Consider the following 25224-nt stretch of genomic DNA (forward strand, 5'->3'; position numbering starts at 1 on the left):
GTGTTCAGCTAAATAAAGTACACACTTCACCATGTTTAAATCCATTGTGCTGTGAGGTTTTTCCCTTCAAAGCCAAAACGCTAATATTCTGACCAAAACTAGACCAGATGAAGCGGTTATGGAGACCGCGGTGAACTCTTCAGTCAATTGGTTCACCTTCCAATTAATTAAATGCTTAATAAAGATGAGCGTTTGTGATTAAAAAGTACATGTTTCTTCTTTATATAAAATGGCGGATGGTTTGTCTAGATCAGACTATTATCTTTGGCTGGATCGTGTCGAGACGTGAAACTCACATTTGGACCCTTTGGACCCCATTGAAGTCACTATATGGAGGAAATCCTGGAACGTTTTCCTCAAAAACCATCATTTATTTACGACTGAAGAAAGAATGAAAGACATGAATACTTGAGCCCGACCGATAAAGGATTTTGAAGGCCGATACTGATACAAATATTTTTTGTTTTTAAAATCCGATATATCGGCCGATTTTTTTTTATTTTATTTCCGAAACGCACAACAAAACATTAACAGATTTCTCTAACATTAGTTATTTGTAGTTATTTATGAGTTTTAACTAAAAATAATATAATGCATTTTAAAAAGAAACTTGTTTCTTTTATTGTCACAACAGAACAGACTGATGATAGCGGCGTTAGCTAGCTTTATGGTTAGCTAGTCTATGATGAGCCATAATTTAGCAATGGATAACGTCATACTGCAAATTGTAAAACTTACATTTTCAATATAACAGGCCAAGGAGAGATGATGCGTCTTATTGCTATAACTGTCACGCGCTATTAAAGAAATACTTCAGTCACACGGTTAAAAGGACAGTCAGTCAACTACACTAGCAACGTAACGTAATTATTACTAGCTAATTCCGCTTCACTCTCGGCTTATTTAACGGCAGCAAAACTGGACATGATAGTGAAGTTTGTCATGCTTATTTGAGTTAAGAGAACTGATGTGGATGTTCTTTTAATTGTTATTCAAGCAAAGTATGTCTCGTGACCAACTCAACCGGATGGTGTAGAGTGCCCTCTGGTGGACAAACTAGAAAACTCCAACACTCATGACATGGTTCAAGCATGTTTCGTCTGTTTTTATTTTATTTTTGAAATAGTCATTTATCGGCCATTATAACTGCCGATACCGATAGTTTGGAAAATGCCTAATATCGGCCTGCCGATATATCGGTCTGGCTCTAATGAATACTTCAAATGACGTGAGGGAGAGTAAATCATCAGGAAATTTAAATTCTGAAGAGAACTAATCCTTTAATACAGTATACCACTGTAGTCATGTATGTTTGTCCCAATCTTATAATATCAACACATTGGACCAATTCTGATTATCTGTGCATCCTGACATACAAATATAGCAACAAATCAAAAAATAAATAAATGCTATTTGACTTTTCATCCACATGGATGCTTGAAGAGGGCCCAGCTGTGGCTTGTGTTGAGGAAAGGCTTGAAACGGCGCGCAGCGAGGACATCCGCAGGTGCGCTCGACTCTGAAACAAACACTCGCCGCGTCGACACGCGAGAACAAATGTCTGCAATATATTTAATGCGCTCAAATGCGCCGTTCCCGACACACAGCACGGACAGATCTCTCACGAGGGCTTGTGGGAAGGACACAAATAAATAAATAAATCATTTTCAAAGGACCCGAGTGTAATGCTTTACTGGGTCATAAAACACGTGGCCATCAGGGAACGCGGGCCAGGATTCCCAGAGGCCTCCGGGGCGGACGAGCACCAGGGCCGAGGAGAGCGCGGATATAAATTTCATGGCAAATGAAGTCTATTTTGCCGTGCCGAATGAGAAAAAGGTCACGCAGACAATCAGTCTAGGGTTTCTGGTGGGATATCGGATCAGAAGGCCACTCGAGGCGGCCATGTTAGGATGAACACTGGGGCAAGGTGACATGATTAACACATCGCCTATTCACATATCTGTAGCGCTTATGGTTCATTGAATCATAGTTGTGACTCATGATGATAATAACAGACAAGTGATTTAATGATAAAGGCAAATTGCTGTAAAATTAAATTGTAAAACACACACATGCACTCATATGCATACACACGTAAATATGAAGAGTTCAGATGCAAAAGCCTCTAAGTGCCATTTGAAATTTTCTTCTAAAATGATCATTTTTATCAGGCTTGTATATTTAAGTTCAGTAATTTCACTTAAATGGCAATGAAGATTACCTATTAATTGTCATTTAAGTGAAATTAATGAACTTAAAAATACAAGCTTGATAAAAAATGTCATTTTAGAAGAAAATTTCAAATGGCATTTAGAGGCTTTTGCATCTAAACTCTTTATATATATATGAATATATACATGTATAGCCTATACATACACACACACACACACACACACACACACACACACACACACACACGGCAATCATGCTGTATTTCTCATCTTACAGACACATTGTATTATTTAAAACAACAGATGAGAATCAAGCTTAACTGTTCAACTTTGATACGAAGGTTATTCGACAAAATCAGTCAATAAACAACTAATTTCGTTTACTTTTAGCAACTATACGGTTAGCAAATACCAACCAAAGCTAACCGCTATAGTGAAAAAAACAAGTGCTGCCATTTTGGATTTTATATCACAGTTCAACAAACAATAAATTAAAATCGAGTAACTTACTTTTTAGACAGAATATTGGACGTTACAGTCTGTTTTTGCTGGACCAAAATATTTCCAGACGAACCCGGTTCCTCGTGTCTCCGACAACACAACAGTAATGGCGACCATCAGTGAATCAGCGATTTTGAACGAATCATTTGAGCAAACAATTCAATGACTCGCTCGTGTTTAAACTTAACGGTTGAATGAACGATATGATTCAAAGCTTCATTTTTGAATGTTTGAACGCTTTGAGTGAACGATTCAGCACTTTGAAATTAATTAACTGAATTATTCAAATGACTCACTCAAAAAGATGTACCGCCCCCCACTGGCGTTATGTTGTAACCTGCAGAGTTCATGTATTATTTCGTGTTTATTTCTAACGACTAATTCTGTAGAAAACATGAATAAATAATACATATAACACCACAGTACTACAGAGAACAGAAAAAATGCGGTAACATTTTACAATAAGGTTGACATTTTACAAATGCGGTAACATTTTACAATTAGCTCGAGATGAATACAGAATTTATTAATATTTTCAACATTTACTAAAACTTTATTAAAATCTTGTTAACATTAGTTAATGCACTTTGAACTCAGAAAAAAACAATGAAGCTTTATTTCATTAACTAACAATGAATACAGTAACAAATGTATTTAGATCATTGTTAATAATGTTAACTACTGAATTATTGTAGGGTGTTACTCACATTTATATATTTTTTCCACAGCATGAACTGGATCTTTATACTTTACACCCTCCAGAGCCAAAAATGGATCTTCATTACAGACCTCAAAGGCCTTGAACAGCCATAAAATGAACCATATACTTTATTTTTCTGAGTAGAGACTCTACATTGCACATTTTCTGTCTCCTCTGAGAGGGAAAAGCTCAGTTCAGACAGGCCAGAACATCAAAGTGTTCACTGTCCTGAACACTAGCCGTCTCCCAGCACATCACCAGTCAAACGACTCTCCTCCTTATGTGTGTGTGTGTGTGTGTGTGTGTGTGGGTTTGACATCCCTGCAGCCAACCCACTGATTTTCCTATTCCGAGTGTTACAAGTCAAGTTGATGTGGAACCGGGAAAGCAGAACCTGCTGGGATTTGGAGCTGGAGAACTGCCAATTATTATTCTGAAAGCACATATCCAAGTAATCCATAGTTAAATATGTAACGCGGGCTGACATTTACCCAGAGAGCTACTCAGAAATTATGAATCCTCTGTTGGATTTTTTGGGGCATCTGAGGGGAAACGGATCTAGCTGAAAATAAGCCATGTGTGTGTGTGTGTGTGTGTGTGTGTGTGCTTATGCATGAGGTGAATTAATTAGAGTGATAATATGAATATGTTTACTAATTCAAGGCAGCCAACTCTCATGCATTCAGACTCACGCCGACAGACGAGACGGAGCAGGTTACTTTTGATATGAAACAAAGCCTCAATTTTACAATTCTGTCAATTTCTATACAAAATTCAAACAATAAACAGTTTTTGGCACTCTTTAGGCGAATTGTTCTTGAAAATGTTTTTGTTATGCTGGTTAAAAGTCTCTGATAGCAATCACCCACTTAAAGGGATAGTTCACTTTGAAATTAATTTTTGGTATATTTTATCTTGACTCAAGGTCATCCGAGATGTAGGTGTCTTTGTTTTCGCAGTAGTTAAAGTTTTGATATTTTTAGGTCAAAGCGTTCTTGTCTGTCAGTCATATAATGGAGGTCTATGGTCACCACCTCAAAGAGCATGCACAGAGAAGTCCAGATTAAACATGATTTAATGCCTCGTAAATGTAAGTACACGTTGATGGCCTAAGAGACGAAACGAGCGGTTTGTATGAGAAAACGAACAGTATTTATATCGTTTTACCTCTTGTAACCACAGCCACGTCCAAGTGATGTGAGGGCACGGGCGCTTCGGTCTGTGCAAGTGCTTTCGCTTTGTAAACACTGGCTATTCTTCCGCCAACGTCACACATGACCTTTTAGCGGTCAGCAAATGGCAGATGGTTTGGCTAGATAGTCATTTTTTTTTATAATTTTTAAAGGAAATTTTAATTCTGAAGTGAGCTAATCCTTTAACTGGTCTTTATATGTGGAAGGCGTAGCACAGTAGGACCACAAAACGTTCATCCATTCATTGCATTCGGTCCGAATGCGGTACATCCTCCTGCCATTTATCATATGGATTTTCATACTCAGCACACCATGGAAAAGATGGAAACCCAATATTTAGCCAAATGAATCGATACTGAATCAAGATAGAAACCGCTTATGAATCGAATCACCCTTCATCCATAAGCCGGGGGTCCACGAGGCTGGGGGTGGTCTCTTTCGAAAGGTCTCGGTCCGTTCTCCACTCGATAGAAATTTGGCTTCGAAACGTTGATTTTTCACCGAGATATTTACGATTTTCTCCCGAGATCGTGGCGCCATTTCAGAACGCGGCCGACGGTTTTCGGCTAATATCTCCGCGAATAATCCACCAAAAATGACGAAACGCATATGGTTTTGTTACGTTTGATACGTCGAGTTTTCTCCGAGATATTTGCGTTTTTCGCTTCCGGAGGGGCTTTGGGGGGCTGTATCTCGGGCCCCCGGGGGTCCACGAGGCTGGGGGTGGTCTCTTTCGAAAGGTCTCGGTCCGTTCTCCACTCGATAAAAAATTGGCGTCAAAACGTTGATTTCTCGCCGAGATATTTGCGATTTTCTCACGAGCTCGTGGCGCCATTTCAGAGCGCGGCCGACGGTTTTCGGCTAATATCTCCGCGAATAATCCACCAAAAATGACGAAACGCATATGGTTTTGTTAAGTGTGATACGTTGAGTTTTCTCCGAGATATTTGCGTTTTTCGCTTCCCGAGGGGCTTTGGGGGGCTGTATCTCGGGCCCCCGGAGGTCCACGAGGCTGGGGGTGGTCTCTTTCGAAAGGTCTCGGTCAGTTCTCCACTCGATAAAAATTTGGTGTCGAAATGTTGATTTCTCGCCGAGATATTTGCGATTTTCTCCCGAGCTCGTGGCGCCATTTCAGAGCGCGGCCGACGGTTTTCGGCTAATATCTCCGCGAATAATCCACCAAAAATGACGAAACGCATATGGTTTTGTTAAGTTTGATACGTTGAGTTTTCTCCGAGATATTTGCGTTTTTCGCTTCCCGAGGGGCTTTGGGGGGCTGTATCTCGGGCCCCCGGAGGTCCACGAGGCTGGGGGTGGTCTCTTTCGAAAGGTCTCGGTCAGTTCTCCACTCGATAAAAATTTGGCCTCAAAACGTTGATTTCTCGCCGAGATATTTGCGATTTTCTCCCGAGCTCGTGGCGCCATTTCAGAGCGCGGCCGACGGTTTTCGGCTAATATCTCCGCGAATAATCCACCAAAAATGACGAAACGCATATGGTTTTGTTCAGTTCGGCAAGACGCTTCGGAGGAGACTGGTCTCCGCCGAGATATTTGCATTTTTCGCTTCCAGAGGGGCTTTATACATTGATCAGAACAGCATCATATAAAATATAGAATAATTTGTTCTTCAAAAGAATACCACAGTACACGCCTAAAACCCACAAATACATCTGGGATACGATGTAAATAAATTTGAGTAATCATTTAGCCTATCATGGTACTAAAGACTTAAAGAATCTTATTTGACCATAGTATGTGGCCAACAAACAAATATTGTTTTATTGTACATTTTGTCCAGTTTTGAACTATAATAATTTATCAGAAAATATATTAAACAAATAATATTACTAAATTTTTTAGACCGACTGCCACCATCATGATAGTGTCCAAAAAAAAAAAATACTGTCACAATTTTGCATGGTATATTTTATGCTAATGTAGCAGTCTGACCTTGGCCTTGTAGTTTGATGCTAAAGCCAACCTATCCTCAGAAAGACATGGCATCTTCTCCACACACCTGCTGTTCAGAACACAAGAGGGGAAAGCAGGAAGATATTGTAGCACCAGCTGACCTCAGATCAGTTACCACTCATACACACACACTGTTCAAGCTGAACGGAGCCATTTCCATTTAGATATGATAAGATCCCTGGGAAGAGTTGGAGAAAGTAGGTCGCTCTATCATCACGGCTGAGCTGGAGTTGCAGCGTCTCTTATCGCGAGCGTAATCTCGTCGGGAAGGTGATATACTCGCAGTGTAATCCACACATTACGGTTTCGGATTAGATTATATTGTGCTGAAGCACAAGGGAGCTGTAAACCTAAAGAGACTCCGGTCTGATCTGAGATTCAAGGGTGTTTCTTCAACTGTGAACAGAAATGACATTAAGCATTCAGCTAATGCTAATTTTTACACACAATTAAATAATATTGTCATACTTTTTCAACGCGTTCTCATCCCAAAGCGCCATATCGGACGCTTTTGCAAAAGCGTAAATATCCAACGCACATGGCACCCTTTAACGTCTAATGAGACGCTTCGGTTAATGGTTAAGTTTAGGTATGGTGTGGGGTAAGGGTTAGACCACTAGGGGGCGCCATCTGCCCAAATATATCTGCGTCTCATTTCACGTTAAAGGGTGCCATGTGCGTTGGATATTTACGCTTTTGCAAAAGCGTCCGATATGGCGCTTTGGGATGAGAACGGGCTCACTTTTTGCATAATTTGGCCAAATTACAACTCGATTGGTAATGACACTCGAAAATATCACTTTCAAGATGAATATTTTTTTCAATTTTACTTAATTTTCTCATATTCCATCACGTATTAAACTTCATCAGTGGGCAAAACTGCTCTGTGTTGCGGAAATGACGTCAAAACTTATGAACAGTCGTAATTTGTGTAATCATTTAAATTATAAATTCAAATTTCTCACAACTTATACTAAAATTGTTCATGTTCATTTCACAATTCGTTTTGATTAGCTAAATAGTTTTAAACACTTAAAAGACGAAAATATTTTTGAGTGTCATTTCCAAACGAGCTGTAATTTGGCCAAATTATGCAAAAAGTGTAACAGTTTTAACTGCGATGAAATTAGCCTTAGCATTAATAAGCCTTAGCATTGCAAAAACCTCTGATGTCATTTCCGCAACAGTAAAATCACAGTAAGAAACATACATTCAATGTGACTTTCAAAACAGAATTAAAAATTGAAACGTTATTAAAATCCATTTTAGAGACCTAAAGTGTAACCCTAGTTGAAGAAACTTCCACACGCTGAGCTCGACTACAAATAAACATCTTTGTACGACAGTCAAAACATTTCGTAAATTAAGCGCTGCATGAAAACGCTTTTGGAAAACTGGGGCCTTTGTGCGACGCTTGTTTACCTGTGGTGTTTTACGTGCTTTTGATGCGGCAACCATTTGTCCTTTTATTCCTGCTCGGGCTTGTTTGATGGACAAATAAATTCATAAGCAAGGGCTTTTGTGTGTGTGTGTGTGTGTGTGTGTGTGAGTATGTGTGGGGGTGGAGGATCGATACATCAATCTGAGCTTTTACTGAGAGCTCTGTTCAGCCCGAGCTTGTTTTCATACCTCTAGATGAGCACCGGTGAATGCAGACGATCAATCAATGAGACTCAACACTACCACAACACATGAAGGAGACACAACTGGAAAAATACTGAATCATAATTACAATCGGACCAAAATAAGACCATTCCACGTCCAAATCTATTGAGGTTTCAGCCAGTAACGCCTCTCCAACCTCAACCTCAGTGCCTTTATGCTCTGAAACAAATGATTCTGTGGAGTAAATGCTACAGGAAAAAAACAAATGTACTTTCTACATGCACTGTAAAAAAATAACTGTGATTTTCACGGTAAAATACTGTAAAAATGCTACAAAACTGTTAATTAGTTGTTTGTTGGCCGCCAGGTATCCATGGAAGTCACGTGACTACAAAGTATGAATAGGTTGCTAAATTAACATTATATCAGATAATGAAATACGGTTTATTACTGTAAATTTTAAGTTAAGTCTGTAAAACCAATAACATTGCTACCGTATTTTTGACTGTAAAGTTCTGGCAACCACAGCTGCCGTTTTTTTACCGTAAAAATGTAAAAGTTTTATTTTTAAATAAATAAATAAGTAAATCCTATACTACTCAATTCAAGCTTGTAGAAATTAAAGATTAGAAGATTATATTAAAACCTACTCTACTTTTCTAATAATTTCCCATCATGCACTGGGGCATGGATAACTGTTTTCCAGCTGTATTTACACCGTTCTATCACTGCTTTTTCTTGTTAGGTTTAGTAACTTGCCATTTTGTGACATTTTCGATTAATTTTATACTCAAAATGACACATGTATGCTCAAAAACGATGTTGCTGTCATTGTGTACCAAGTATTGAGGTCTCTGTGTTCGGGTGCCATGCCACTTCTATTATGAAGATTCAGAGTGGAATAAATACAAAATCTATTGTATTACTAACTTAGATGTTTCGAAGTAGAACATACACTTTGAAAGTGTGGTTTAATGCAGTGTTATATTGTAACACTACATGTTAATTAATTCTTTATGTGAAATGTAATATAAGTGTCAATTAAATGGCAAATGAACATTAAATTCAATAGTACGTAGATTTTACCTGATAACAGATAAGTTGTAAAGAGTTTAAATTTACTTAAAACGTGTTTTATCATGCAGATCCTAGAAGTTATTTTTTTCGGTGCAGCTCCATGTCCAAATCTATCGAGGTCTTAGCCAGTAACGCCTCTCGAACTCACGTGTCTTTATGGTCTATCTGGGATGCAGGAGCTGCTAGTTTCTCATGTGTTGATGTTGTGTTGCATCATTGCTCTCCAGTGATCGGATCTGCTGACAGCATGTGGATTCCAGATGCTGTTAATGAGTAGAGACCGGACTTCACCACGGACACCAAACGCCAGGGCCTGGGATGACCCTCAGGAGCTGCTGTAATGATGAAAGGAGGAGGAGAAGGAGATCCACAAACCCCAGACCGAGAGCAAGATCTGAGGCGCGTCAGGATCTCCGCTGGGAAACACAAGCCTCCAACATTCTCCCGGGGTTTCTGGGTCAGCAGGACTCAAACCACCAATACCTTTTCTGGATCATAACACACCGTATATTGTCTTGGTCAAAAGATATCCCAGAAGGCATTGTGACATACTCAGGTTTTATGGCAGATTATAGATTAAATAGGAAATTGCGATTATAACTGGCATACACATGCTAGTTATTTCTATAAACATACATTCAGATAAATAATATAAATAACTAAAATGTCTAAAGACAATAAAAAATTGCATTACTACTTGATAATATAAAAATGCTAAATTAGTAAATAAAATTGATATAATAAATTACAATTATTATTACTACTAAGAAATATTATATAAATAAGTAAAGTGTAAATATTCAATTATTAATATCAATGTAAAATGTAAATTATACATAGTTATGTTGACAGCAAAATGCCTTTAACGACAGTCCAACAAAAACACACCACAATCATCAAAAGTCCAACAAAAACATGACACAATCATCAAAAGTCCAACAAAAACACATTTCTACCATTAAAAGTCAGACAAAAACACATTTCTACCATTAAAAGTCCAATAAAAAACACACCACAACCATCAAAAGTCCAACAAAAGCACGTTTCTACCATCAAAAGTCCAAACAAAAACATGACTCAACCATCAAAAGTCCAACAAAAACACGTTTCTACCATCAAAAGTCCAACAAAAACACACCACAACCATCAAGTCCAACCAAAACACGTTTCTACCATCAAAAGTCCAAACAAAAACATGACTCAACCATCAAAAGTCCAACAAAAACATGTTTCTACCATCAAAAGTCCAACAAAAACACACCACAACCATCAAAAGTCCAACAAAAACACGTTTCTACCATCAAAAGTCCAAACAAAAACATGACTCAACCATCAAAAGTCCAACAAAAACATGTTTCTACTATCAAAAGTCCAACAAAAACACCCCACAACCATCAAAAGTCCAACAAAAACACGTTTCTTCCATCAAGTCCAAACAAAAACAAACAACAACCATCAAAAGTCCAAAAAAACACGTTTCTACCATCAAAAGTCCAACAAAAACATGACTCAGCCATCAAAAGTTCAACAAAAACACACCACAACCATCAAAAGTCCAACAAAAACATGACTCAACCATCAAGTCCAACAAAAACACGTTTCTACCATCAATAGTCCAACAAAAACACACCACAACCATCAAAAGTCCAAAAAAAACATGACTCAACTATCAAAAGTCCAACAAAAACACATTTCTACAATCAAAAGTCCAACAAAAACACACCACAACCATCAAGTCCAAACAAAACTCACAACCATCAAAAGTCCAATAAAAAAACACACAACACAACTATCAAAAGTCCAACAAAAATACGAATCTACCATCAAAACTCCAACAAAAACATGTTTCTACCATCAAAAGTCCAAACAAAAACACTCCACAACCATCAAAAGTCCAAAAAAAAAACTCCACAACCATCAAAAGTTCAACAAAAACACGTTTCTACCATCAAAAGTCCAACTAAAACACACCACAACCATCAAAAGTCCAACAAAAATATGATTCTACCATCAAAAGTCCAACAAAAACACACCACAACCATCAAAAGTCCAACAAAAAAACATTTCTACCATCAAAAGTCCAACAAAAACACATTTCTACCATCAACAGTCCAACAAAAACACACCACAACCATCAAAAACACGACTCAACCATCAAAAGTCCAACAAAAATATGATTCTACCATCAAAAGTCCAACAAAAACACATTTCTACCATTAAAAGTCCAACAAAACACGAGTAAACGAAACAATATTGAACCGATCGATGTGTTTTTTACCGCTGTTGTGTCTGGTATGTGCTATTGACTTTCACACTGTTGCTAAAGTCAGTTTTCAAATATCAATGTTTTTCTAACAATAACGAATTAATGAATTTAAACAAGGTCTATTTTTATCTATTTTTCTTACCCGTTGACAAACAGGTTTTTAGGTGTCGGAAACAGTTGTTTTTTCTGGTTTTAAACCAACATTTTATGCAATCATTAAAATAAAATATGTATATAAAGAATCTGTGACATAAATGTATCATGTTTGTGGATGTCTTGATATTTTAATATGAAAATACAGTTCAATTAAAGTAAACCGATTCATCTGATGTAATCCAACCAGGACGCGCAGCGAGGTACGATGTAAAACCTGGGGATATTGAAAACAAATTTGACAGGGGTAAAATAAGGAAACATCAGGCTTGGCAAATATCTCTCTCACATTAACCTCAAAGCAACAGGAGAGATTTCACAGAACATCAACCCCATGAACACCAACCGATGTGGAGAGATTTCCAAATCTAAAAGCAATATCGTCTTGTTTTTCCAGGTGCGTTTTGCGTATCCCTCTGAGATCTCAGCAACCGAGAAAGCTGGCGATTCCAACGCTAACCTTAAGAAGGCAACAACCACGGGGAATTGAAGCTCAGGAGACAGAAACAGGCTGAGAAATGCACAGAAATCCATCTTTAAAGTTTTAGAGGACTTTGATTGACAGCTGCACTCTCTTCTGCCTTTCACTGTTGATCAGTGAGGAAAATAATGAAGTCGTCAAACCCTCGTTCGTTATTTATTCAAACATTTTCCCTTTGAATAAGAGTATATTCTAATCCACCCCAACCTGTCAGTCTTGTTTTACTCACCTTATTTAATCTGCACAATTATTTATATCATCTTCTGCAGGAGTATAAAAAGACAAGAGTGGGAGAAACTTACAGTAATAAATCATTCATCTTCAATAAATTAGTTAAAAAATACAAATCCAGCCTCATTGAGACGTGATGCTCAAATAATACCTTCAATAATTGTCAAATAAGTGACAAAAGGTGCTTTTTATACAAAATAATATATATATATATTGGAATAAAATATAAAAATGTGATCATATTTATAAATTCATGAAAGGGGGGGGGGGGTATAATGCGCCACTTAATGCCCCACGCAATATATATATATATATATATATATATATATAATACAGCATGATAAAATTGTCCCTTTTTGAGGGTCAATAAAAACATGTTGTTTTGTGTGTGTCCCTTTAAATGCAAATGAGCTGAGGGGGTGGAGCTACAAGAGCTTGTCTGTGTGTGTGTGTGTGTGTGTGTGAGAGAGAGAGAGAGAGATAGAGAGAGAGAGTGTGTGTGTGTGTGCGTTAGCAGTTTCGATTACCTCGCAGACAAGTACAAATATGTCAGAAACTGTTCTGCCTTTTATGTGTAAAGATGGAGAGACTCAAAAGTGAAATCATAATCAACCACCCCCCTTTAACAAATTTCATCTAAGTTAAATATATAATACATTTTTAGATAAATAAATTGATTAAAAATAGTTAAAATTGTATTTAAAATTAAAAGATGTACCGTATTTAAAATGTTTTATTTTGTCAATGTCAACAAATGTAATTCAAATATATAAATATTTTTTAAAATATATAAAATAAGAACCACACTAACCTCAAGCATGAGTAATTAATTAGCAAACAACACTAAAACATTAATAGCATGAAAATAAATGTGCCTTGCTCTCCATTAGTCCCTTGGGAACCCAAAAAAACAGACAATGGGCGAGAAATGGCTAAAAACGGGCGATTATCAGCACCTAGAGAAGAAAAAAAGGGGAAATAAAAGGCAGATGTAGGAGTGAGAAATGTTCCACTGGTTTGGGTCATGCGAGTGCAGCGGTAAGGCCCGGCGTAAGGCTTTTCCCCAGAGACGCACGCTGTGCTGTTTGGACTTTCATTGGGAAACTGCTGCCTGCTCTTTAATGAAACCTATATTTCACACCATGGGGGATGAAGGCGCTCTTACTTTCCTCTGGTACGAACACGCACACACACACACACTTTCTGTCTGACAGAATCCCAATTCCTTCGGTGTGTGTGCCGAGCGTTTGATTAGACGCAGCAAGAGGGCAGATGCATGATAACCTTACACTTAACTTTCGTCCTTCAGCGTGTTGGCCGTCATTCACACCCGTGTAATAACAGCGTTCACCGCTCTGGGTTTAATCAGCAGCAGAAACACAGGGGTGACCAGTAAAGACGAATCCCTAACCATTGAATAAAAAACGCTGATGAAGTCAAAGTCGAGAGCTGGGAAATCGTGTAGTGAATCGACACTGGGGAAACTCTTTTACAGGTGTGACGCATTAGCAGATGCTAACGGCAATGAGTCTGGATAGGATGTGTACATTTGCGGGATGGTTTTCTACTTTAATTCACCTCGGTTTACTCCAAATATCACCGTTAAAATAAAATATAAAATACCATTTGAACTGAGTTTACTTTGATTTAACTCCAAATATTACAGTTAAACGATGATTAGCATGCAACAACTATGAACATCTATCTACTGTATGCTACGATGTTAGCATTACTGAGATAAGCAGGGTTTGGCTTGGTCAGTCCATTGCAAAACTCACGGGTTACTAACCCGATCTCACGGGAATTCGTACGAATTTTACGAGGTGGCTAATTCGTAACAATTCGTACGACCTCACTCGTACGAATTAGTACGATTTTGCTAAATCGTACATATTTTACGAATTAGCCAATTCGTATGAATGAATTTGTACGAATGACCTACCCCTGACCCCGCCCCTAAACATAACCGTCACGTGGGTTTAGACAAATCGTACAAATTCGTACGAGTGAGGTCGTATGAATTAGTACGAATTAGCCACTTTTGAATCACTCGTACGAATTGGTCGTGAGATAGCGTAGGGGTTACTCTAATAAGGAAGAAAACGTCCTTTCTACACTATTAGAAGAAAAGGTTCTATATAGAACCTTAAAAGGTTCTATCAGCGCTACGTATTTGGAACCCCTAAAAGGTTCTATACACTCTTAAAAAAGGGTGCCTCTGGGTTCTGTATAGAACCCTGGGGTTCCGTACTTGGCCAATAGAACCTTTTACCAAAAAAATTGGTTCTATATAGAACCATTTTGGAGTTCCATATATGAAGCGGGGGATGGAACCATTTCTGGTTCCAATCTCTTGGAAAAAAAGACGATTCTGCGAGAAACTCCCACTGGATGCTGAGGTTAAGTCACGAAACTAAAAACTATCCTAATTATCCTTAAGTAATGAGTATGGAAATTAATTTAATTAAAGTGAATGGTTCATTGTTTCTGCTGTAATATCAGAGCCTTTAAAGAGCTGTGGGAACGAGATCTTGGCGATTTATTAGGTTAATTTTGTTTGGCGAGAAGAGGCCAGGGAGAAACACTTTAAACAGTTTTTTTTTCTTTCTAAAATTAATTAAAATTGAATAATATGCTACTAAAAAAAGTAATAGTTAATAAAATATATTTTAATATAATAAATTAAACTATGCTAGTAAAATAAAAAGTAAAATATATATATGATTTATAATAAACAAAATATTGAAACGTTTATGATATAACAATAAATGAAATGTAATGAACAAAAAATAACTAATATATAATTTGTTATATTTGTTAAATATATAAAAATACACTCATTTGTCATGGATAACACAACAAAGTTAAAAACTTATTTCCCTTTATAAAGCACAAACTTCACTCATAGTGGCAGGTTACTATTATAAATACATGAAATATATAAAATACATAAACTATGCTAATAAAATTGTAATACATTTATAATATAAAATAAACCATAATCAAAAAAAAAAAAACTTTGTTCATTGCTGACATTTTGAGCGTTGGTTATTCATATCTATATTATAAATGCATGACTCGGGCTCAAAGACGAGCTATTCTGAGTCTCCCTGTGTGTTTGTGCAGTTCTCCGGTGTCCCGTCACTGACAGGCGTAAGTGGAGCTCGTTTATCTAGCGTAGCTCGTGTTGTTAACCTTGCTAAAATGCGAGCGCATGTCTCTGTACTGTATTCAGTGAAGAAGCACCTGAAATCTCTCTCACAGCTTCTTCGCCGCCCTCGGGTGTTTCTGAAGATGTCACAGCAAGCGTTCACACACACACACCGGGTCTTTTATTCCAGTGACGGGACCAAAGAGAGAGACAGCGGGAGCCAAGGGTCCAATCAAACTGACATACATCGACCAGCTGAGTGTCTGTGAACAGAAGATGCCATGGTTCAAATGAAGAATCTGAAGTAAAACCACAGTAAAAGCAGTCTTTTATGAAAGTTTCCCATAGATGTTGCTTGGTAACCATCATTTAACTGTGATATTTAGAGTAAAATCATAGTAATCTCTGTTCAAATGGTCTTTTATGAAAGTTTCCCATAGATGTTGCTTGGTAACCATCATTTAACTGTGATATTTAGAGTAAAATCATAGTAATCTCTGTTCAAATGGTCTTTTATGGAAGTTTCCCATAGTTTTTGCATAGTAACCATCGTTTAACTATGATATTTAGAGTAAAATCATAGTAATCTCAGGTAAATTGTTTTATATGGAAGTTTCCCATAGGTTTTGCATTGTAACCATCATTTAACTGTGATATTTAAAGTAAAATCATATTAAACTCAGTTCAAATGGTCTTTTATGAAAGTTTCCCATAGACGTTGCATTGTAACCATCATTTAACTGTGATATTTAGAGTAAAATCATAGTAATCTCAGTTAAAATGGTCTTTTATGGAAGTTTCCCATATAGTTTTTGCATTGTAACCATCATTTAACTGTGATATTTAGAGTAAAATCATAGTTAACCAAGTTCAAATGGTCTTTTATGAAAGTTTCCCATAGTTTTTGCATGGTAACCATCGTTTAACTGTGATTTTTAGAGTAAAATCATAGTTAACCAAGTTCAAATGGTCTTTTATGAAAGTTTCCCATAGTTTTTGCATAGTAACCATCGTTTAACTGTGATATTTAGAGTAAAATCATTGTAAACTCAGTTCAAATGGTCTTTTATGAAAGTTTCCCATAGTTTTTGCATAGTAACCATCGTTTAACTGTGATATTTAGAGTAAAATCATTGTAAACTCAGTTCAAATGGTCTTTTATGAAAGTTTCCCATAGTTTTTGCATAGTAACCATCGTTTAACTGTGATATTTAGAGTAAAATCATTGTAAACTCAGTTCAAATGGTCTTTTATGGAAGTTTACCATATTTTTGCATGGTAACCATCATTTAACTGTGATTTTTAGAGTAAAATCATAGTTAACCAAGTTCAAATGGTCTTTTATGAAAGTTTCCCATAGTTTTTGCATAGTAACCATCGTTTAACTGTGATATTTAGAGTAAAATCATTGTAAACTCAGTTCAAATGGTCTTTTATGAAAGTTTCCCATATTTTTTGCATAGTAACCATCGTTTAACTGTGATATTTAGAGTAAAATCATTGTAAACTCAGTTAAAATGGTCTTTTATGGAAGTTTCCCATATAGTTTTTGCATTGTAACCATCATTTAACTGTGATATTTAGAGTAAAATCATAGTTAACCAAGTTGAAATGGTCTTTTATGAAAGTTTCCCATAGTTTTTGCATGGTAACCATCGTTTAACTGTGATTTTTAGAGTAAAATCATAGTTAACCAAGTTCAAATGGTCTTTTATGGAAGTTTCCCATAGTTTTTGCATGGCAACCATGATTTAACTGTGATATTTAAAGTAAAATCATATTAAACTCAGTTCAAATGGTCTTATATGAAAGTTTCCCATAGATGTTGCATTGTAACCATCATTTAACTGTGATTTTTAGAGTAAAATCATTGTGAACTCAATTCAAATGGTCTTTTATGGAAGTTTACCATATTTTTGCATGGTAACCATCATTTAACTATTTAGAGTAAAATCATAGTAATCTCAGTTAAAATGGTAATTAATAAATTTTAATTAGATTTTACTACAGTTGCTATAGATAAGCAGTCAGGGTGTGGCGATCACAAGATCAGGTTATATTTAAACGACGATATTTCTCGTCGAGGAGAAAAGCTCTCAATATTTATTGAATTATGCGCTGCGGGCGCTTTAAACGATTAGTTCACTTCAGAATTAAAATGTCCTGATAATTTATCAAATTATCATGTCTTTCTTTCTTCAGTGGAAAAGAAATAAAGGTTTTTTGAGGAAAACGTTCCAGGATTTCCTCCATATAGTGACTTCAATGGGGTCCAACTGATCGAAATGCGAGTTTCAGTTTCAGTTTAACCACAAATGTTCATCTTCAACTTCACGCATTACGCAATCATGTTGGAAAATTCAGGAAAATTCACCTAAACACTAGCTCTGTTCTTACACCTACGTCCCGCTTGACCTTTCAACGTGATTACGTCATGTGTGGCGCATCCAGCTAGTGCAAGACGAGCATTTCTGGTTAAAAACTATATTTTACTGCAAATAAATGTGCTTGCCGTGCAAGAATCATGTTAAATGTTCATAAAAGAACCATTCTACATGTCATTCCAATAAATACCACACAAGTACCATGGCAAATTTTCATATAAAGTGATTTTCCTAGGGTTTTAAACAGTGGTTCCCATCCCAGAATCATGCCTCTATGATGTTGCAAATATAATAATAGGGATTTATAGGTGCTTTGCAACAAACAAAGAGAATAAAACGCAAGCTCACACTTCCAGTCGACTCTGATCTTCCTCATACACTCTTTCCTCTCGCCAACATCTGTGCATTTTAAGGTGGGTTTCTATGGCAACTGCTAGAGCATCTCTACAGGATGGTCGAGAGACACAAACTCAGCATGAAGAGAGAGAACGAGTGAGTCGGATAAAAGCATGTCTCTTAAAAATGCCACGAGACACTGGAGAACCTGTAACAAACACAGTAAATGTCCAAACTGTGTTTAATTAGTGTTTCCCTTTCCCAAAGCATGAATATCACGTTAAAGAGATGCTTTTCTAAAGAGGAAAATCAATCAGGAAATCTGTGTGTTGCAGATATATCTAAAATGATCTCATTTTTGCTCTGAAAGTTACAAAGAAGATTAAAAATGTTCCACGGAAGAATTAAAGTACAGTAAATATCGAGTTTAATCGTCAAGGCATTGTTTATGTAACGTTTTTAGAAAAATAATCAATACTTTAATGAAATGAAATGTATTTAATGTATAATCTTTTGTTAACTTTTAATAATAATAATCGAATGACTTTAATTTATATAAAATATATAGCGATAGGCAACAAGATTTATCATAATCACTTAATTAAAACATTTTAAAATGAAAAATTCCGCGAGAATCGCTGAATCAGTTTTCAAATTGATTTTGAATTCATTCAAACAGAACAGAAAATAACCACTTACATCTTGCGCAAAGACATTTTTTTATTTATTAGTCGTTTATAAGTCTATGTGGACAAACGTGTAAGTTCATAAGTCGACAGCATTGCTGAGTATTTCCTCCTTAAAACAAAAGACAGTCTCAAAAACACGCTTTGAAATCGCTGGTGTTTCTGCCGTCACAAACGAACTTGTAACCAATCAGATCGACGTGTGATCGTCAACCAGTGAGTGAGTGAGTGGAGGCGGGGCTCATTTGCATATTCATAGAACCGCGTATACTAAATGAGGCAAGGGTATGTGTGTGAGTGTGTGTGTTATCAGAAATAACTGAATCTGCTCTTCCAGGCATGAATCAACCGCTTCCTTCGCATCGCTAATCAAACACGCTTGCCGGATTCGCAGAAACCACTGCATCTCATTCCCAGCGCTCAGAGAGGCCCGCGATCTGCCGGCGGAGCGACAAGGACAGGCGAGGGCCTCGGCTGAGTGGAAATTCAGCATGTTCAGCAAATACAAGGTGCTGTTCGTGCTCGGGAAGCGCAAGGCTGAGCGCTGCTCTCAGATCAGCTGACTGTCGCCAAACCACTCCAAGCGTTACAATAAAGAAGCACTTCTTCTCAATGGAAAACATACAGAAAACAAACTTGCTTTGGTCAAAATGTCCTGCTTTTGGTGAATAAAGTTTTGTTATGCTATAGTGTAGAAGAGTTTCTGTTATGTTGTGTTTTACCATCATGTGACGAGTGGAGCATGAGCTTATAGCATGAGAACAGATATATGTTAAATGTTTTATATTGTCTGCTTTCAACAAGTGCTATGCTATACTAATACTATTAAAGCATTGTGATGCCAATTGCCAAGGTGGCGTTTATTTAATTAAAGCTATAGCAAAGTATACACTTGTTGTAATAATATAAAAGTTCAGATTACATGATAATTTAAGTTGTGTATGAAATGGCTTACTCAAATATTTCAAGTTAAGAGCAAATCAAATATACAAAATACAAACTGCAAGTTCTGCTTTCTAAAACTTTACATAACTTAAAAAATATGTAAATGATTACTTCAACCTTAGAACCGATTCCTTAACGAGGAAAATAGATGAGAACAGCGAAACTTGATGGTGTTAAATAGTCTTATAATTTAGTCATGCGACACAAAAATATAAAAACTGTAATGAATTAATCCCATTATGAACCATATTAAAATAATTTTGCTAATTGGGATACTTACTTCTTTCCATGATGTTGAAATTGGCCAATGTGAACATAACATGTGGAAACGATACAAGATTAGGCTAAGTAAATCCAACACACTTTTTTTTTTTCAATGTTTGTCAAGTCAATATGCTAGTCAAGCTAATTGACAGTTAGCCTACTCAAGGACAAAATTGGGTCTAGTGTTTGGTTGTATCGTGTCCCGTGAGTTTGTGCGCTGGGTCAGCTGTGGTTTAAAGTTATTTACCCATGAACTGACTCCAGGTCAGCATTAAGGACGGTGGGTCGTCAACCGTGAAAAGTGCTGATAACGTGAACAGAAAATGGCGCTCGGTGTTTCGGCGCGATCCATCATCGCGAGCTCGATCCGTTGATCTTCATAAACACTGACACTCCCAGTAGGCTACAAGAGAGGAGAGATACGATGACGGAGGGAAATCATAGAGAAACACGGATTTATTCAACACATTTCTCGACGCGCTTTCTAAAGATGCTACTATAATTCCCCATATTGTCAGACTATGAAGAGGAGGACTCATGTTTTAGCCCTTTTTGGCGTCTCGCGACACACAAACGCAACAGATGTTTAGTTCACACACACACACCTCAGCGCTAGAGAGCTAGCAAGAGCAGCTGAGAGCGCTAATTAGCCAAACACACCAGACCGAAAAACAGGAAACCTGTGAATGTGGACAGATGTAAACTGGGAAACATCAGCTAAAGCTGTTTGACTGAGAGATAAGCTACTGTTGTGTTAACCAAGACAGACAGACAGACAGACAGACAGACAGACAGACAGACAGACAGACAGACAGATAGATAGATAGATAGATAGATTCTTCACTTTCTTAAAGTTATTTTCCACACACTCAGATAGATAGATAGATAGATAGATAGATAGATAGATAGATAGATAGATAGATAGATAGATAGATTCTTCACTTTCTTAAAGTTATTTCCCACACACTCAGTTTACTCAGACCGAATAATACACACACACTGCTCTCCAGTGGCCACACTCACACTGCTCTCCAGCGGCCACACACACACACACACACACACACACACACACACACACACGTTTGCAGTCGCCATGACCGATGATGATGTAAACAGTGGACCTATTCATGGATTTCATGTGACGTCACACAGTGGCGCGGCCGCCATTTGTAGGACCGAATCGCGATTGCTAACGTGCCGTCTATCTGCAGTGCTGTAAGCTGTGACAACAGCAAATCACAAAGAAATGATAAACTAAAATTTAATAACATTCCCAAAAACCCTGAACGTTGTAAGAAATGGATTTCTGCTATCAAGAGGGATAACTGGACACCTACAGAACACTCTGCAGTGAGCACTTAATTTCAGGTAAGGAATGTAAGCTAATCGTTTGCAACATGGTTTGCGAACGTGAACTGTTGTAACATTAGCACCTGTTGCTTACCAATCAGCCTTTGCAGATAAATTATGTAATGTGTAACTGGCTTACATTTTCTAACAAAATAACTTGATCGTCATCTGTGTATCAACGTTATGTTAACGTTAATTTATTCACTTTTAGATTAACTAATTCGGCAAAACTTTACTAAGGCTTTAGTAAATAGATATTCCATCACATATAAAGCATTAATAGTCATTAATAATTATAAAAAGGCAATTTATAAATACAGCTATAAATGCTTTATTCTTGATTACTTTATTAATGACCAATTTATCATTTCTAAATGAAATATTGCATTATTTATAAACCAGTTATTTAAGAGTTTTCAATGGAGTTGTCTAAGATTACTTAAAAGTATTTACATTCAAATTCATACATCTTATATTGAGACAAACAGTAATACTTAGTTTGTTCATAAAATCTACCTGAATTTACTCCATTTACTTAAACTTTGTGATCTTATGAATCACTGAATAGTCTTAAATAACTGGTTTGTAAATAATGCTATACTTTATTTAGAAATGATAAATTGATCATTAACAAAAAATGAAAATACTATTATTAAACACATTATAGCCTAGATATGTTTATAAATCAAGTAAAAAGCATTTATAGCTGTATTTATAAACTATTTATTGTCTATTAATGCTTAAAAAATATATATTAACTGTTTACTCATCCTTAACTAATGATTAATAGCATGCAATTATCATAAAAGTGTTATCACTAATTCTGAGTTGGTAATGTTAATTGGTGTCTCATTATACCACTGCAGGCAAGAAAAGTGATAATCCTCTGAACCCCGATTATGTGCCAAATCTGTTTGCCTACCTGTCACCTGAGCAACGACAAAGAGGACCAATTGCTACAAGAAATTTGAGCAAACACAAGCTGTCAAGAGGAAGAGAAGCTGTACCAGTGATGTGTCAATGTTACCCCATGGTAAATATACTGGCAATGAGATGGACCACAGTGACAGCTTTCCTGAGAGTGGGGAACACAGCTACTGTAAAGACCCTATCCATACTGAGAGCAGTGTAGCATGCTCCGATGAAGCCTGTCGAGAAACTGTGAATAAACTGACAGAAGAGTGTACCAGACTGAGGGCAGAGGTCTATCAACTTAGGGACAGGGTAAGCAAGTTATCTTTCCAGCAGGAGGTGTTCAAAGACAATGATGAGATGGTCCAGGACTTTACTGGACTTCCATCCTATTCCAAGATGATGGTCGTCTTCACCTTCTTGTCGGGATTCCTAAAGGGGGGACCTGGGCTGACTCCCTTTGTGTAACATTTGCCCATCTGTTGTGCCCTCAGAATAGAGACTACGTAACATTGTGTTCCCAGTGTAACACATAACTATATGAACTGATGTTTGTTTTGATACAAGTCTGTTTTATATTTGCAATAAAAAAAGGTGACAGTAAAATTCTGTTCTCATTCTGTTTATTGTTAATCATTCGTAATAATCAAATCATTCATAAAAAATCCCATATACATTATAAACCACATGGGTAATTAGGTTGTAGATTCAAACTGCATTTCTACTGTGCAAATATTTATTCCTACGAGAAACCCTGTGCCCGGCTCACAAATAGTAACTTAACCGAATGTTATTGAAAAAGGCATTTTAAACTACTGATTGAAAACTAACACTTAATGAAGATATGAACTTCATTAAAGGAATAGTTCACTTTAAAATGAAAATTCTGTCATCATTCTCACCCTCAAGTTGTTTCAAACCTGCATGCATTTCTTTCTACAGGAGAACACAAAGGAATATATTTTGAAGAATGTCAGTAACCAAACTGGAACCATTGACTTCCATGGTAATTTTTTTCCTACTATGGAAGTCAATGGTTCCAGTTTACTTTGGTTGATGACATTCTTCAAAATATCTGAGAATCTTCCTGTACTGTTATCCAGTGGTATGTTGGTGTTAAACTGAGGCTTTGTGAATGCTTCACCTGAAAATGTAAATAAAAGTAAAATTAGCAAATTACAGATTAGCTTGATAAAACATTTTTTACAATTGGAACACGTATAACGTCATTCTAGACAGCTATCTATATTTACATCAGTAACCTTAGTTATACATATGGCTGAATGTGCTGTGCTTAATGTTTCTGCCTTAAATTAATAGACAGTGATTTGTCTACATTTCTGAAATTCATAACTTTGACACTCTAAATTGTAATGTACATATGCATTTTCAGTAAAGATGTTTTGAAATATTGTGAGTGCTAAAAATAAATGAGCTTATCGGACATGGCGGGGGGCGGGTTTTTGCGAACGGTCAATTTATTTCAACAATACTTTTATGTCCAGCAAGTAAAAGAGTGCCACTTACCCTTCCTGTTATCAAGAACATTTTCTTCATCTCCAGATGATAGATTCCGGGATCATTAACCCATCCTGAGGTGAAGTAGCGGTAGGCTTCAGTGCTTTTAAATGCCTTCCGGTGAATGGATAGGGATTGTGGACGAGGTAGTAAATGTCAGCGAAAGTCAAATTTTTACAAGTCAGCAGTTCGTTTGAAAGTAAACACGGATCTAAACCATAAGTATCAATTTTATTTAAATACCTTTTCATCTGTAATGAGGTGTGCTGTGCTATTTTAGTGTGCGACAGCTTTCCGATCAGGAGAAGCTACGCAAAGGTCCTAAAGATGGCGGCCGCAACAAAAAAGTCATGTGACTGAAACCCATGAATTTCACTGTGAGTATCCGAGCCAATAATATCTGTCTGCGAGCAGCGGATGCTAATGCTAAGGCTAATGCTGAGACTGCTGGAAGAGGAGCTGCATCACGACTGACCCCTACAGGCCAACAGGGAATTACACCTCATCAAAGCCCATTAGTCTGATCACTGCAGTTATAATGCTGCAAAAGACAGAGTCCGTGATGCTGCAAGGTCTATTATGATGGATGGATGCTACTTTTTGCAGCCATGAACCCCAAAAATACTCTCACTCTCATGTCTTTTCAAACCTGTATGAGTTTTTCTTTCCTCAATAAAAAACAAAAATGTCCAACCTTCTGTTAGATATATTTAAAATAAAAACAACAAAAAAAAAAACTTACAGTTAAAAAAACTTTATAAAAACGTATAAATTAGAAATGTTACTTTAAGTTTTTTGTGTTGAAATACTTAAATTACTAAAGTTGAAATAAAAATAATGCGTGAACATAAAATAACTTGAATTAGAAAATTTGATTTGCCAAATAACAACAAATAAAGTTTGTAACTAAAGATTACTAAAAAAAAGTTTAAGTAAAAAATAAAGCTAAAAGATGTATTTAAAATTAAAACAATAATATTTTACATGACAAAAGTTTATACTTAAATAAATTAAAGAACAAAAAATTTACCAAATGGTTTAAGTATGTTACAGGTCTAAGTCAATAAAGCGCTGGCAAAAATTATTTAGTGGCACAAATTTATTAGTGGCACAAAAACTTGAATAAAGTCTAGTATTTCATTTTGTTTTCCATGCAGTCCAAACATCGAAATATTCTAAAACCAAGACACATTTACTTGAGAAGCAAAATTACTAAAGATGAATGTATCTTGTTGTCTGATAATTAAATGGGTTATACTTAAAACAAAATCTGTGAAAATGCCAAAGTATGTTACAGGCAAACACCAATGCAAAATTTTGGAAACT

General features: G+C 36.6%; 3 long non-coding RNA genes across 5 annotated transcripts in view; all 3 read right to left on the reverse strand.

The window, feature by feature from the left end:
• The window catches only part of LOC148995691 (uncharacterized), an 81988-nt gene extending 79056 nt beyond the window's left edge, over positions 1–2932 (reverse strand). The window contains exon 1 of one of the 3 annotated variants that reach the window (XR_016169439.1): positions 2685–2917. This is a non-coding gene — a long non-coding RNA (uncharacterized LOC148995691). Of the gene's footprint in view, positions 1–2684 lie in introns of all 3 variants that reach the window. The other 2 variants (XR_016169438.1, XR_016169440.1) reach the window with 2 other exon arrangements.
• Positions 2933–15203: 12271 nt separating this feature from the next.
• Positions 15204–20942, reverse strand: LOC120486319 (uncharacterized). The gene is made up of 3 exons (XR_005624178.2): positions 20366–20942; positions 18236–18431; positions 15204–15766 (listed from the first exon to the last, which is right to left on the reverse strand). It is a non-coding gene; the product is annotated as an uncharacterized LOC120486319 (long non-coding RNA).
• Positions 20943–23346: 2404 nt separating this feature from the next.
• Positions 23347–24230, reverse strand: LOC148995692 (uncharacterized). Its single transcript, XR_016169445.1, has 3 exons — positions 24142–24230; positions 23908–24012; positions 23347–23524 (listed from the first exon to the last, which is right to left on the reverse strand). It is a non-coding gene; the product is annotated as an uncharacterized LOC148995692 (long non-coding RNA).
• Positions 24231–25224: the final 994 nt, after the last annotated feature.

Source organism: Pimephales promelas, chromosome 2 (genome assembly GCF_988280905.1).
Source record: "Pimephales promelas chromosome 2, fPimPro1.hap1.1, whole genome shotgun sequence".
Taxonomy (NCBI): Eukaryota; Metazoa; Chordata; class Actinopteri; order Cypriniformes; family Leuciscidae; genus Pimephales; species Pimephales promelas.